Source organism: Tamandua tetradactyla, chromosome 14 (genome assembly GCF_023851605.1).
Source record: "Tamandua tetradactyla isolate mTamTet1 chromosome 14, mTamTet1.pri, whole genome shotgun sequence".
Classification (NCBI taxonomy): Eukaryota; Metazoa; Chordata; class Mammalia; order Pilosa; family Myrmecophagidae; genus Tamandua; species Tamandua tetradactyla.
In genome coordinates, this window is record NC_135340.1 from 68,447,990 (window position 1) to 68,463,228 (window position 15,239).

Genomic DNA, 15,239 nt, shown 5'->3' on the forward strand with positions numbered 1-15,239 from the left:
CTGTAGTGAACTTCACAGCTGGAGTGAACTTCATTCATATGAATAGAACAAATCTATTCATACGACCTCCAAACCTGCATAAAACAGTTCAACAATATTCCTAAAGGAATCAAGTCAAAACTCCATTTAAAGATAATTCTTACTTTTGCATGCCCATCTTTTCCAGACTACTAAGACATTTTCCTTTGACCTTTCTCATTTCTTTCTCTGAATAGTCTATTTCCTATTAACACATAAAAATATTCAAGTTTAATAACCTTCCCATTTGATAATGTCCATCTATAACCAACCCATTATCTTTTCCATCTCATTCAGAACAAAGTATTTGAAAGTACTGTTCTACCTGCCCTTTCTCACCTCCCACTAGGTCCTCAAAATTAGTGGATATAATTTCAAACTCTATCACCTCCATGAAACTGTTCTCACTAAAATAATGTGTCAAATTTCTGCTTTCTTCCAAGGTGGAGTAGAAGTCACTGGACTTACCTTCCCATCTTAAACAAATATAAAAATGGAGAAATTATATGATAAAAACAGTTTCACAATGTTGGACAAAGGCAACACAAATGAGGTGAGCCCTACAATTGCACTAGCTTTGAGCCTAAGGCAGTTTTTAGGCTATGTCACATGGAAAAGGAATGGAAACAGAGTCTGACAGTCTCACTGAGTTGAAAAGACAGAGATCAGACAGAACAAGGCTGTTAGAATTTGTGGGACAGAGAATCAAGGAAGGAGGCAGCATAGAAAGGGGGAGAGTATTGAAAATTTGCAAAGACTCATCAGTCTTTGGCTACACTCTGCACATATGAGAAAGGAAAATACTTAAGGCTAGGAGAAGAGTCAAACATTTCCAAAAGAAAACACAGGACTGAGGATAGTTTGTATTCTACAAGGCAGCTGGAAAGATTTCATAATACACAAGATTTCAGGAAGAATGATTAGGGTGTTACATTAGTAGTGGGAATAAATTAGCCCTATACAAAAGGTTGGTCTGGACCTACCCTAACAAGTCTCATAAGCAAGCCAATAGATATATCAAATTTATTCCAGGGAGCATAACTGCATCCTAAAACAAAATCCAACAATTTAACATAACATTTTACACAACAAAACTCAGCAACTGACAATGCAAAATTTATGATATCTGGCATGAAAAAGAGGAGGAAATTATTACCCACAACTAAGAGAAAATTCAAGGAATAGAAACAGACACAGAAATGACAAATGTGATAGAGCTAGCAGGACGTGAAAACATCTATTATCAGTATGTTCCATGGTTTAAAGAAGATAGAGGAAGACATGAGCGTGAAAATGGAAGATATCAAAATGACCCAAATAAAATTTCTAGAGATAAATACAATATTTGGAAATAAAAATATTTGAATGGTTATGGCTTACAGTTATGTTCCCCCCAAATCATGTTCTTAATGGTAATCCATTTCTGTGAATATGAACCCATTGTAAATAGGACGCTTTGATGAGGTTGCTTCAGTTAAGGTGTGGCCCACCTAAATTAGGATGGGTCTTAGTCCTATTACTGGAAGCCTGGTAGAGAGGGTTACAGAGAGAGAAGCCATGGGGAACATCCAGAAGCTGGAAATCAGCAGAACTTGGAAGAGAAAAGAGTAGACACTGCCATGTGCATTGCCACGTGACAGAAAAGCCAAAGACCAAGAATTATTGGCATCCAGCCCCAGAATGCCACAGTTTTCTGGGAGAAAGCATTGACTTGTTGATACCTCAATTTTGGACTTCTTTTCTAGCCTCAAATTCCCATTGTTTAAACCAACCCACTTTATGGCTTTTGTTCCAGCAGGTGGGACTCTAAAGTAGATAGTATAACAGCAGATGAGACACAAAAGAAGAAACGTTTACTGAACTTGGAGACATAGCAAGAAAAAACAAAATTATCCAAATTGAAGCATGGACACTTCCACTGCTAGCCAAGGTAAAGTAACAAGGACCAAATTTACCCTTACACCTGAAAAAAAATGAAAAAAACTGTTTTCAAAACATTAGCCTTTCATCAATAAAGAACAGGGATATCTAGTGAATGACAATATTTTCAAAACTTGTGTCTGATAGGGGGCTTGATCCAAAATACATAAATGACCTGTATAAGTCTGTAGTATGAAGACAAGCAACTCAATAAAAGATGGGTAAAAATTTTGAATAGGAGCTTGCCCAAAGATGATATACAGATAGAAAATAAGCATATGAGAAGACATTTAACATCATTAGACATTAGGAAAATGCAAGTGAAAATCAAAGCAATACCACTACATAACAGTAGAGTGGCTAATTTAAAAAAAAATCTGATAATAGCTAGTGTTGGTGAGAATGTGGAGCAGCTGAAATGCTTATACTCTGCTGGTGAGAATGCAAAAAATGGTATTGCCTCTTTAGAAAATAGATGGAAGTTTCTTATAAAGTTAAACATGTCATAAGAATTACCATATGCATCAGCTATCCCAGTCCTATTAGAAAGGAAGGCATATATTCACACTAAGATGTGCACACGAATGTATACAGTGGCTTTATTCATAATAGCCAAACAGTGATAAATGGATAATCGTATTGTAGTATACACATACAACTGAATAGTACTAAGAAATTTTTAAAATAGTACTAAAACATACAACAGCAGAGTTGAGTCTCAAAAGCATTACGCCGAGTTAAAGAAGCCAGGCACAAAATACTACTATCATTCCATTTATATGAAGTTCTAGAATAAGCACAAGTACAGTGCTAGAAAACAGATCAGTCATTGGTGTGGCTTAAGGAGGAGGGAGGCAATTGACTGCAAAGGGGGTGGAGGGAAGAATTTGAGTTCATGGAATTGCTCTAGAGCAGGACTATGGTAGTAGTTACATGACTGTGTATCTTTATCAAAACTCATTAAATTGAGCATTTACAATAAACCTGAGTTTAAAAAGTACAAGCATGATTTCGTGCTTAACTTCTCTTATATGTCTTCCATGTAGCATTTGACAATGTTGACTATTGCCTTCCTTTTGAAATTCCTTCTCCTTGCCTTCTCTGAGAGCACATTTTCTTGGTTCTCTTCTTCACTCTTTGATAATTCATCTTAAGTTTCTTGGTAGGATTATCTTCATCTACCTGTCCAATAGAGTTCCTCAGTGGTCTGTCCTGGACTCCCTTCTCTGTTTGGTCCCTTGGATACTCTCCTCTTGACTTCAACTACTACACATGTGTCAATCTCCTTAGAACTCCAGGTTAGATCTCACCACTGAGCTTCTGAAGACCCATGTACACAGCTTCCTTATGGAATCAGCATTTGGGTGTTCCACCAACATGTCAAACACAAGTCAAAAACCAAACTCATCCCATCCCCTGCACATCTTCTCCTCCCTATCTCAGGGGAGAACATACCATACCTTTCCTTCCCTTTCCCTCAATACTCTCATCCAGTTAATCACCAATTTCTATCAATTCCACCTTCTAGTCCATCTTTCATCCCATTTACTTTTCTCCATCCCCACTGCCGCTATCCTATTTTAGGCCACCATTATTGATGTCGTGGATTATCAAAAACAGGCTTCCAACTGTTCTCCTTGTCTTGATCTTCTCCAGTTTGCCAAACCAGTTTGGCTTCTGAAACACTGCAGAACAACGTCTGCAGTGCTTGCCCTTGAGTATTTGGCTCCCCAAATATCACTGATCATAGGACTTCATTGTTTCCTTTTATGCAAACAGGAACTTAAAGACTGTAATCACAAGGAAGATTGCTTGTACAAGGACTAATAATTAGTATTAATAAAATAAAAACAGTATCTCCTTTCTATAAAACATTGGGCTTTAGAAGCATTGTCACATACATATTTAACCCCTAAAGATATTTTTATCAACATATTACAGCTGAAGGGACTGAGGCTCAGAGTACTTAAATCATATTCAGTTTTCACATGGTGTTAATGGATCATGAATTTAAATTCTTCTATTTCCCAACCTAATGTTCTTTCCTGCGCTCCAGGCTATACCATAACAGAAATGGTGTTTCACATTTAAAATGCCAATGACTCAATTCTTAAATGGAAAAAAACCATGGCAGCAATCAAAAGCCTGTCCTGTACAAAGCTGCACATATGTCCATTTAAATGATTGGAGTAGAAGGGCCTCTCTCTAATGGATCAGCCACTCAGATAAATGTGATGAGAGTGTGACTACAGCTCCAGGAGTGCAGTTTCACACACAGGGAAGCCAGGAACAATATTTAGAATGGAACAATAGTAGTCATCTTTGCTTCTCAGCAATTTTTCTCATTTTCTCTGACTCTTAAGGGAAAAAGAAATCAACTGAGTCTCTCTCATTTGGCAATTTGTTTGAGAAAGAAGTTGCTTTATTTTAAAAGTAGCAATCAGTAATCTTGAAAACAGAAACAATACTTATGACTGATCAACATATTTCTTATAGAGATAAGAAAATTCGATGAATGAACTCAAAGTTTAGCACAAGAGTAAGGAATGATATTTATTTGTCCTTTTATTTGAGAGCCTTGGGTCTCTCCAACTACCCAGGGTGCATTATGAAACTGGAGTGGGGGGGCCATCTGTATTTAATTGAGAAAGAAATAGTAACCTCTAGCCTGATCTGCTACAGGTGACATTTGCCCTGTTCACCAGGGAACAGCTCCTTAAACAGTCCCAAGAAGTACCTGTCAACAGCCCTAATGTAACAGCTATGTGACCTATTTGGGAGCATCTGTGAGAAATAACATCTAACCAAAGGAAGAAGCTAGTGGTTGTGGTTATGTTTGTGAGCCCAGCATTGCTGGACCTTAGGGAACTCAGTGTGTCCATCCTGCCTCTGTGGGGTTATCAGCCTCGTTACTCATCACAGACCAGCCGATGCTTTCTCAGTTGAAAGAGTCCTCTTATGCTGTCTTGCCTCGTTCAGTCTGTTGTTATTTGTCATATTATAGAAAAGACTGGGGATGGGGGAGTGTATCGTACATATAAACTTACCAAACTTCATGAATCATTAAAGTTTAATAATCAGATGAATCAAACTTTGTTTCAATAGAGTGAATTTCTTTCTTCCTCTTTACTCTTCCTCACCTCTCCTGTCACCTGCACGGTTCTATCAGTCTCTGGGTCCTAATTACACAGACTTACATCTTTTGTCTAAGCATCGAAGAACCACTTTGGCTTCTAAAATAACTTTGTTCCCTAAACGATATTTTTCTCCCCTTTGATAGTTTCAATATGAGGGTAAGTAGACAATGACTAAACAAGTTGTTGGCAACTATTTCCATGCACTTTGCTGGTTTGCATAAAATCTCCAAGAGGAGCTGAGTTCCCCACCCAATTAAAATGATCACAAAATTTGAAAGGAAGCGTTTTATTTCTCAGAGTACTTCAGATCTCACCTTCAGAACAGTAATTTTTATTATTTGTTTAATTCAGAATTCAAAGACAGTGCATTTTATTTCTAGAAATTCAAGCCAAACTTAAGGAATAGCTAAAAAAAAAAAATGTCCATTGCATTTTGTGTAAAATACAAGGAATGTTTTGAAGTGTTTTCTTCTGTAACCAGACATGAGGCAAATGTTCAGAGATTCTTCTTTCCTTGTTGAATTGGGTTGCAATTACTCAGACTTGCCTAACAGAGTCCAAACCATAAAAGGATTATTTCAATCCACATTATTTTCTACAAACAAGTTGTCAGAGGCAAGGGTTGGGAGAGGTGGGTGAAATTTGAGCTTATTTATGTACATTTATTTGTATTTCTATTTCTTTATTTGCAATTACTTTATGTAACCATGATATGGTAGGCAGGTACAGAGGTGCAGAGTCCTGGAGAGCTAGAGTCCAGTTGTAGCCCTGCTGCTTCCTGGTCATATATTCCTATCAGTTCATTTTACTTCTCTGGGCCTTGGTTTCTTCATTTGCTAAATGAGGGCCTTGGGTGAGACTGAATAATCAGATCCTTCTGGCACTAACATTCTATACTTCTGTGAAGGAGAATAAACACAAACAATGATTATAACTTGAGCACTTCCTCAGAGATAAAAGTTCCTCATAAGTGAAACTGGGAAAGCAAATACCTATAATCTCAGAAGGGTTGCACAGCCCTGGGAAAAAGGTTTTCTCAGTAGAGGGACTGTTGAACCCTAGGGAATCACCACTGCCTTCAGACAGGCAAACAAGCCATGTCGGGGAAGTTTTAGTCATAAGAGGTTGGTTAGGGAGCTCATGAGAAGTCAGGGCCCAAGGAGGCAGCAGGTCTGGACAAGGGGGAAAACACATACCTATACCTAAACACATACAGGCTCCATTTTGTATAACTCAAGCTTGGGAAACAAGCCTATAGTTCTCCCAGAACAGATTGTTTTTTTTCCCCTCAGTAACTACAAAAAGATTTTGCTCGTCAAAATCTCCAATCAGAAATGACAGTAATCACATCCAGTGAGTTTCTAATTAGCATAGACAGAGCCATTGTTGGGTTAGAGAGGGCATGTTTAGAAAAAGAACTGCACAATAAGATCCCATATTCATTCCAATTTGTTCTCTTGAATGGAATGGCTCACTGGGGAATCATTTTCTTCTGCCCTCATCAAACTCTCAAGCACAATATTTGTCCCTGTCTTCTTCCACTGTTTTGAGAAGTTAATCCACAGTGTTTTGCTTGAAGGTTTTTACTCCTTCTCCCATCTGTTCAGATGTAGGTATATTTCTTCAATTTTTTTTTCTTTTTTAGTTTTGAAACAGCGACAGCAGTTGTATCACCTTTTATTTTCAGGAGCTTTACATGAAAAGGGTCGTGCATGTTTGTTCTCGCAAAGGTCAAGTTAAATTAAAAGTCAAATGCTTACTTCTCCTTGATTTGGGCAACGAGCTCTGTGATCAACACTCCTAACTCTCTCCCTCTTCCCTTTGGGAATTCAGTTTTTCTCCTCCCTTTCCTTTTTCTTGGCCTCTCCCTCCCTACATTCTGTTTCTTGAGCAGGCATTTCACCAATAATATATCAGATGGCTAATTTACAAATGAAAAGGAATCATTCTTATTATTTAATAGGGAAATACAAACTGAAAGCACTATGAGATTCCTACAACCCATTAGAGTGACTAAAATAAAGAGAATTGACCATAACAAGTATTAGCAAATTAGCAAGTTGGTGAAGACAATGAAATGCTCATACCGTATTGGGGCAGTGTAAATTGGTCAAAACTACTTTGAAAAACTATTTGGTAGTGTCTACTAACATTGTATAAAATACCCATGGGATATGCTCATAACCCATGACCCAGAAACTTATGTTCCTGAATTCAGAGGTGGATATTTTCACCAAAATATTTGTACTATGTTCATAGTAGCTTTATTTATATTAGCCGCAAAGTATAAACAATCCAAATATCCATCAAATATAGAATAGATATAAACTTTAACGTATTCATTCAAAAAACTGCTACACACTAGTGAGAAAGAATTAAATAGAGCTACTCGATATAACATAAATAAATCTCACAGGTATGATGCGAAATAAACGAGGTCAGACACAAGAGATTACGTACTGTTAATTCACTTATATGAAGTTCAAAAAACCCAAAACCAATCTGTAGTGATGGGGGTAAGAATAGGATTATTTGGAGGAGGAGGGGAGGTCATTGTTGATATTATTGAAGTAAGAACACCTTCTGAAATGGAGATATTCTCCATTTCAATTCTGGTGATAGTTAAATGAGTGTACATACACTCACTAAATTTTTTAATTAAATTTTACATATTTAATTTTATATGTAAAAATTCATCCAGTTATATACTTAAACATTGTATATTTTACTATTTATTGTGATATGTTAATCACCACAATTAAATTTTTTTTTTTGTATGCTGTGCAGTGGGGTTCACATTTTGTTCTTTTTCCATGTGACCGTCCTGTTTTTGCAGCACCATTTGTTGATTTTTGGGGGGTTGAGGGTGGGGAGTGCAGGGGCCAGGAATCAAATCCAGGTCTCCCACGTAGTATGCGAGCATTCTACCACTGAACGACCCTTGCACACCCCGCAATTTTTAAAATAGAGCAAAATATTAAAAAATACAGAATAAAAATTGCCCCAGGCATGAATGCAGCAGGGCCTGATCATTTTACTCCTCATGTGTCATGCGCGCTCTAAATCAAGAATTGCACAAATGTCTTAACAGCAATATTTTAAATGTACTGGCTGTTAGTTTCTAATGACTCTCTTTCTTCTTATAAATAATATTAGGAAGACCATAAGACACTGTAGAGAAAATCTAGGGTCAGTTGCTCTTTATCTTAAGACATGCTTGCAGCTTGAGTCCTCAACCTGGGAGACTCTTTCCAAATAACTCAATAGCAGTTTGGCACCGACTCTGGAATTGTGAGCACACTGCCCGCACCTACAAATGAAAGAAAAGTTAAAGGAAAGAAAAGCAACAGAAAAGAACTTCATTCAATCAATTAAATATTTACTTTTACAGTAGACTGTGTCCTAAGAGCTGAAGTGATCTCAAAGACGATTAGAACATGCCTGGCCCTCAATGTGCTACGCTTACTGGTAGTGAGAAGCAGGCCTGCATGGAGCTAAGCATAATTTAAGGCAAGAGGGTAAGAGTTAGGAGAGAAGCACAAAATATCAGAGTTGCATAAAAGAAAGTAGGGAAGGCTTCTTGGAGGAGGTACTATTTCTACCTGAACCTTGAAGAACAGGAAGAGATCTCATGGACTTAAGAATAAATGCATCATTTGATATGACCATGTTTTAGCTAATCTCAGTTTCAAAGTCCCCATCTCATGCCGTGACTGTTCTCACTGATGAGTGTTCTAGTCTGAACCTGGAGGCTGCTTTGCCATCCAGAGCATCTGACTTCCCTGCTCCTACTCCAGATGTTGACATATGAGAGTTTGTGACTCAGGCAGTGATGGGTTCTGTGTAATGTCACTCTTGAGACCTACAACAGATTAGCGGAAAGGGGGACTGTGAACATCGACCCCGGCACCTCTGAAGCACTTAAGAGCCCTCACTCTTCTGACATGGAGATAACTTACTAAAAGGCCACATATGGGATTAATTTATTGCCAAACTGGTTTAAAAGTGAGAGCACAAACACACTTTAACATTTGTTTTTTTCTAATTTACCACAAGGTTGAAGTTGTCTTTTGACATAAGAAATCACTCTCATAGACAACTTGGGTGAGACTCTCACCCTGCATCACATTTTATGGGCTCCAAAGCATGGGGACAAGAGTGAGAATTTCACCTTATCCTATTTGACCAAAAGGACATTTGATGTTTTACTAATCTCATAGTAAAGATTCCAAAATTTTTTCCCTTTTTTCAAAAATGATCATGAAATTTCACATGAGTAAGAGCTCCCCTGTGATTTATAGGTAGGGTGATAATTTAATTTATCCTCCAGACAAGGATCCTTTTGATAGTGGGTTGGGCCCTTTACTTGGATGAGATGTCAGGGTACAGGGATGAAATGGGATGGTCCTGGGCCCATCAAGATATATAGGTATCCTAAATGTAGAGAGAAAAGTTTGAAGAAAGAAAGTAAATTTTCAAACAGGGTCTGTATTCATTTGCTAAAGCTGCCAGAAGGCAATATACCAGAAATGGAATGGCTTTTAAATGGGAATTTAATAAGTTAAAAGTTTATAGTTCTAAGGCTATAAATATGTCTAACTAAGGCATCCAGAGAAAGATACCTTGGCTCAAGGAAGGCTGCTCTGGGAAGGCATGCGGCTGGTGTCTCCTAGCCCTTGTTCCCAGTTCCATTGCTTCCAGCTTCTGATGCCAGTGATTTCCTCTCTAAGTGTCTGTGGGCCTTCACTTAGCTCCTCTGGGACACAACTCCATGTTCTGGCTTGCTTAATCTCTCATGGAAAAGCACAAGGTGATGTCTTCTGGGCTATACCTCTGTCTAGGCATCTGCTCTCTGTTGGCACGCAAAGCATCTCCAAACATCCATGTCTCTGTCAGCTCTGAAGCGACTGTTCTCCAGTGCTGCATCTGAGGTTTCTCCAAAATGTTTCCTCTTCTAAAGTACTCTAGTAACCTAATCAAGACCCACCCTAAGTGGGTGGAGTCACATGTCCATCTAATCAAGTCACACCCACAAGTGGGCATGCCACATCTCCATGGAGATAATCTAATGAAAAGCCCTACAACATTGAATCAGGATTAAAAGGAATGGCTTCCCCCTCAAGATTGAATCAGGATTAAAACATGGCTTTTTGAGGGTACGTAATAGTTTCAAACCGGCACAGGGTCTTTATAAATGCACCATCAGATTTACCCGTGGAAATCACTACTACTGTTAGTTACAGTAGTTCTGCAGTTATGAAAGAGGAGAGAACATGTTTCATTTCTCACATTAGATGCCACTGAAGAGTGAGAAACTCATTTCCTATCCATGGCATATTTTAGTATCTTCATGACAGTGAAATATGGGTGAAGCTTTGGAATTGTGATTTTTGAGGCTTTCCCTTTACTCCCTGAAAGGGAGCTCATATCAATCAGCATGCCTCCCATTGCCATGAGGTCTGGAGGAGAGGTGAAAAATGCAGGGCATCACTTATGGAGGTTTTTCTAATATAAAATGATCATTTAGATGTTTGGAAACATGAAAGCTTGACTAGGTTTAAAGTTACCTATCATCATATTATGACTGTATTTTCTGTTTTAGTTTATGCTCTTCTTATTGTATTAAAGAATGCTTTAAAATATGTGTGCATTCATCAATATTCACCAATTGATAATTCAACTAGCTACTACACATACATTACCCATCTATCTGTCTGTCTGTCTATCTATCTATCTATCTATCATCTGTCATCTATCTCAACAGTGAGATGGATTGGAGCTCAAACTCCATCGAATGATCATCTGACCTTCCTAAGTCCCAACTCTGGCTGGTGGACCACACTAGCATTTTGGAGCTCCAGAAATTAATGTCAGTTCAGAGCCAGTGTCGAGTTAATCCCCTTCCTCAGTGCACATCTGGTAAATGACCACAGGTCCCTTTGGAAAAGACTGAGGGGAAGATGCATAATAGAAATTGGTGGCAGTGTAATAGGGCCTTTCCTCAAGGGGACCCAGCCTACTCCTCAGCTAAGGGGCTTTGGGACTGTGAATTGCTCTAATCTTGGGACTTGGTGACTATTGTGGTATTTCAAGTCATATGTCTTGTTACTAGGCCTAGAGCTTTTTCACTTGTACCAACCAAGTAAGGCTTTAGTAGTCTATCTATTCCAGTTCTAGGATTAGCGAACCCAGCTAGCCAATTGTGGTACCTATAGATCAAACTGATTACTCTTTTGGCTGTGTTGGCCTTGCACACTTATTTTCTGATGAGGAAAGGCTAGCCCATGGCCCCATCACCCAGAAACCGATCATCTCCAATGCAGCATTTTCATGATGGCAGAACCCACTATCATTTCTGTCCCACAGAGAACAGCCCTACAAATCTCTTCAAAGATGTGTGAGATCCTTTCATAAATCTAGTTCTCACAGCCTTGGTAAAGGAAATGTACTGGGGTCTACTGGAATTCTTATGTGATGAACCACTTTAACATTTAAATTTCCCTAAACCTTGGGTTCCTCTAAAATCAGTGACCCAAAATCATACCTTAAAATGAATTAGACAGGAAATAATAAATGTTTAAATGAAATAATATTAAATGATTAAAATGATAAATATTTAGAGAAATAATGAGTTAAACTGTAAATAGGCAAACCATTGGGAAAATTGACAAAGGATTACTAAGCAGCTGTGAAAGGAATGCAAAATATCATTATATACTACAATAAAATAAGCATTGATATAATGGTAAGTGAAATAAAGCAAGGTGGGAGAAATGTGTTTATATTATGCTACCATTTATTTAAGAAAGGTAGGTTTATAAACAGATACATGTATTTTATTATGTTAAGAAAACAGTGGAAAGACAATTCATTAAAACACGGGAGGGACAGAATCGAATAAGTAGACAGGCATAGAAGACAGGAATTTTTGAATACACCTTGCTTTAGGAATTTGAGTTTTGAATTTTGTAAATAGTTTACATAATTATAAAACACAATTAAACATAACTGGAAAAGTTGGACAAAATACCAAGAACATTCATTCGAAGACTTGAAAAGCTTCCAAGTCTGCTAGGACTTAAGAAAAAAAAATCAGAGAGAGTAAAAACCCATAAAGTGAGATAATCTATAGTATTTTTCTCTTTGAGGTATTTGTTGATCTGTAATGAATGTGGGGCTGAAAAGCTAACAAGCAGAGCAATAAAGTCGTAGCTCGTGGCTGGAAACTGACATCCATTTCCTCAGTATTATGGGCTTGGGGATGCAAAACCAGAGCTCCAGGTGGGTGAGGAGGGGTGCTGTCAATAATCCCAGACTTCCAGTTAGGAATCCTTAGACGGCGCCACCCTTGAAGTAAGGGTAAGCCGGAAACAGACCAACACAGAGAAAAGGGAACAACCAAACTTCAAACAAGCTCATTCTCAAAAAAAGGCTAAGGTCAATTGCTCTTATTTTATCCCCAGGCAGAAAGCAAAAATACTCTCTAAAGAAAGACAACACCAACCAGAGCCTCAAGTTATCTCTATAATTTTTATACATGCCTGACATTCAATGAAAAGTTAGCAGGCATACCAGAAGTCAGGTTCAAATTTAAGAGACTAAAGAAGGTAATAGAATAGATCTACAGATGATAGATATAGTAGAGCATTCAGACATGGACTTTAAAATAACTGTGATTTATATGTCAAGAAAATAAATGACAAGATAGGGAAATTCTTTTTTTTTTAATTTTTTTTATTTACCACTATTTCAAACTGAATTTACTTTAACATTTGTTAAATTCTTCAGGGAATTTGAATCTATTAAAAAATCAAGTGGAAATCCTAGAACCAAAATATACAGTACTTAAGATTAAGGAAAAATTGGTTTAACAAGAGATTAGACACAGAAGACAGGATTAATGAAACCAAAAGCTAGATCAATAGAAAACATCCAGACTGAAGCACACAGAAAAAAATAGAAAAACAGTGAAGAGTACAAGAGACATATGACACATTGTCTATGTCTAGCACATATGTAATTGAGGTCCCAGAATGAGAGGAAAGAATATGGTAGAAATGATATAGCTAGAAATAGACATGAACTTTTCAAAAACCGAAGAAAAACATCAGTTCTCAGATTCAAGAATTTCTACAACCCCAAACAATATAAATAAAGCAAAATCAAACCAAGGTAATGTTAGTTAAATTGCTAAAAAGCAATACAAAACTAAAGATCTCAAAAGCTATCAGAGAAGAAAAGGAGGCATTGTTTTCAGAAGGCAGCAATAAAACTGGCTTTTCTGCTGACTTCTCAAAAGAAACTGTGGAAGCAAGAAAATAATGGAAGGATATTTTTATAGCTCTGAAACTAACTGCCAAAGTAAAATCTACATTCAGTGAAAATAATCTTTAAAATTAAGTGTGAAATAAAGATCTTTTTCAGATGAACAAAAATTTGAGCCTATTCACCATTATGAAAAGGAATATTTGAAATTTATTGTATGCAAATTATATCACAATAAAGCTAATTAAAAAAATGCTAATGGGAATTCTTTAGGCAGAAAGAAAACAATCCTAGAGGTAAACAATGGAAATTCTGGAGGAAATGAACTATAATGGAAAGAATAAATCTTTGGGTAAGTCTATATGAATACTGATTGAACAAAACAATTGTAATATCTTCCAGAATTTAAATTACATGTAAAATTAAAATTCATGTCAGCAACAGAACCAAAAATTCAAGCGTTAATGTGGTTTTAGGCCCTTATAATTTCATAGAAATGATAAAAGCAGTCATTTATATTTATCTCTATGAAGTCCATGATACGTGTTATAGTCTTATGATAACTAGAAAGAGTGGAATAGAGAAGCATAGACTAAAAAGCTAATGTCTCTTAATAAAATATTATAATTTATTCTAGAAATGGTTTGGATACTTCGTATTAGATTTATTCCTAGGTATCTTATTTTTGCTATAAAAATTACATAGTTTAAATATTTTGTTGCTAACAAATATAATGGTTTTTATATATTTTTCTTATCTACCAACTAGCTAAACTCTTAATCATCATTATAATTTTTTTGGCATTTCTATCATATTATCTGTGAATAATGGGTGTTTTTCTTTCTAATTTTTATGCTCTATTTCCCTCTCATTTTATTTTGTTTTTAATACAATATTAATGCAATATTACATAGAAGTTGTGACAGAGGACACTAATGTCATGCTTTCAAGTTTAGGGGACTGCTTGTTACAATATTTGTAGTTGTTTTGTTAGGTAACACTTATGAGGTAAATTAAGTGTCCTACTATTTGTAATTTACTAAAAATAATGTTATCATGAGTCTTATCAAATAATTTTTGTGAATCTACTCAAATCATTTGCTTTTTCCTCACTTATCAATTAATGTGATGATTGCATTAATAGGTTATCTAAAGTTAAATTGATCTTGAATTATTACTAAAATGAACTCAACTTGGTCATTGCATATTTTATTTTTTGTGTATTAGTGAACTCCATTTTCCAATATTTTGTTTATGATTCTTACATCTATGCTTATGGAAATAATTGGCCGGCAGTCACACTCGCTTTTAATGTCTTTGTCTAGTTTTGATATCAAGATTATACCATTTTCATAAAATGAGATGGGAAGCATTCATTTTATTTTCTAATTTCTAGAAATATTAGCATTTGGTTGAAAGTTTCTCTTTCTTTAAAGTTTTTAAAACTTACTCGTAAGAGCATCTGAGCTTGCAGTTTTCTTTGTTGGAAGTTTTTAATATTATCTTCCTAGTTCTTCTTGAGTCCATTTTGATAAGTATATTTTTCTAGAAATTTCTTTGTGTTGTATAAGTTTTCAAATTGTGTAAATTTCTAACTTGCTTATATGAAGCTGTTTATTTAATCTTATTTTCTTTTAATTCTCTAATATATTTCTGGTTTCTTTTTTAAAAATGCTACATTGTATCACTTTCTTTTTTGACTGATCAGTCTTGCCAGAAGTTCATCTATTTATAGCCATTTCAAAGAACCAACTTTTGTCTTTGTTGATACCCTCTATTGTACCTTTGTTTTCTATTTATCTTTTTAAACTTTATCATCTCTATTTTTTCTAGTTCCTTTAGTTTATTCTTTATTTTTTCCTAACTTGTTATTAATTTGAAAATTTACCTTGTTAATTT

At 36.2% G+C, this 15,239-nt stretch overlaps 1 long non-coding RNA gene across 1 annotated transcript in view; it reads left to right on the forward strand.

The window, feature by feature from the left end:
• Nucleotides 1–491: 491 nt before the first annotated feature.
• LOC143655163 (uncharacterized) overlaps nucleotides 492–15,239 on the forward strand; it is a 37,826-nt gene continuing 23,078 nt past the window's right edge. The window contains exons 1-2 of the long non-coding RNA XR_013162085.1: nucleotides 492–571; nucleotides 1,817–1,948. This is a non-coding gene — a long non-coding RNA (uncharacterized LOC143655163). The remainder of the gene's footprint in view (nucleotides 572–1,816; nucleotides 1,949–15,239) is intronic.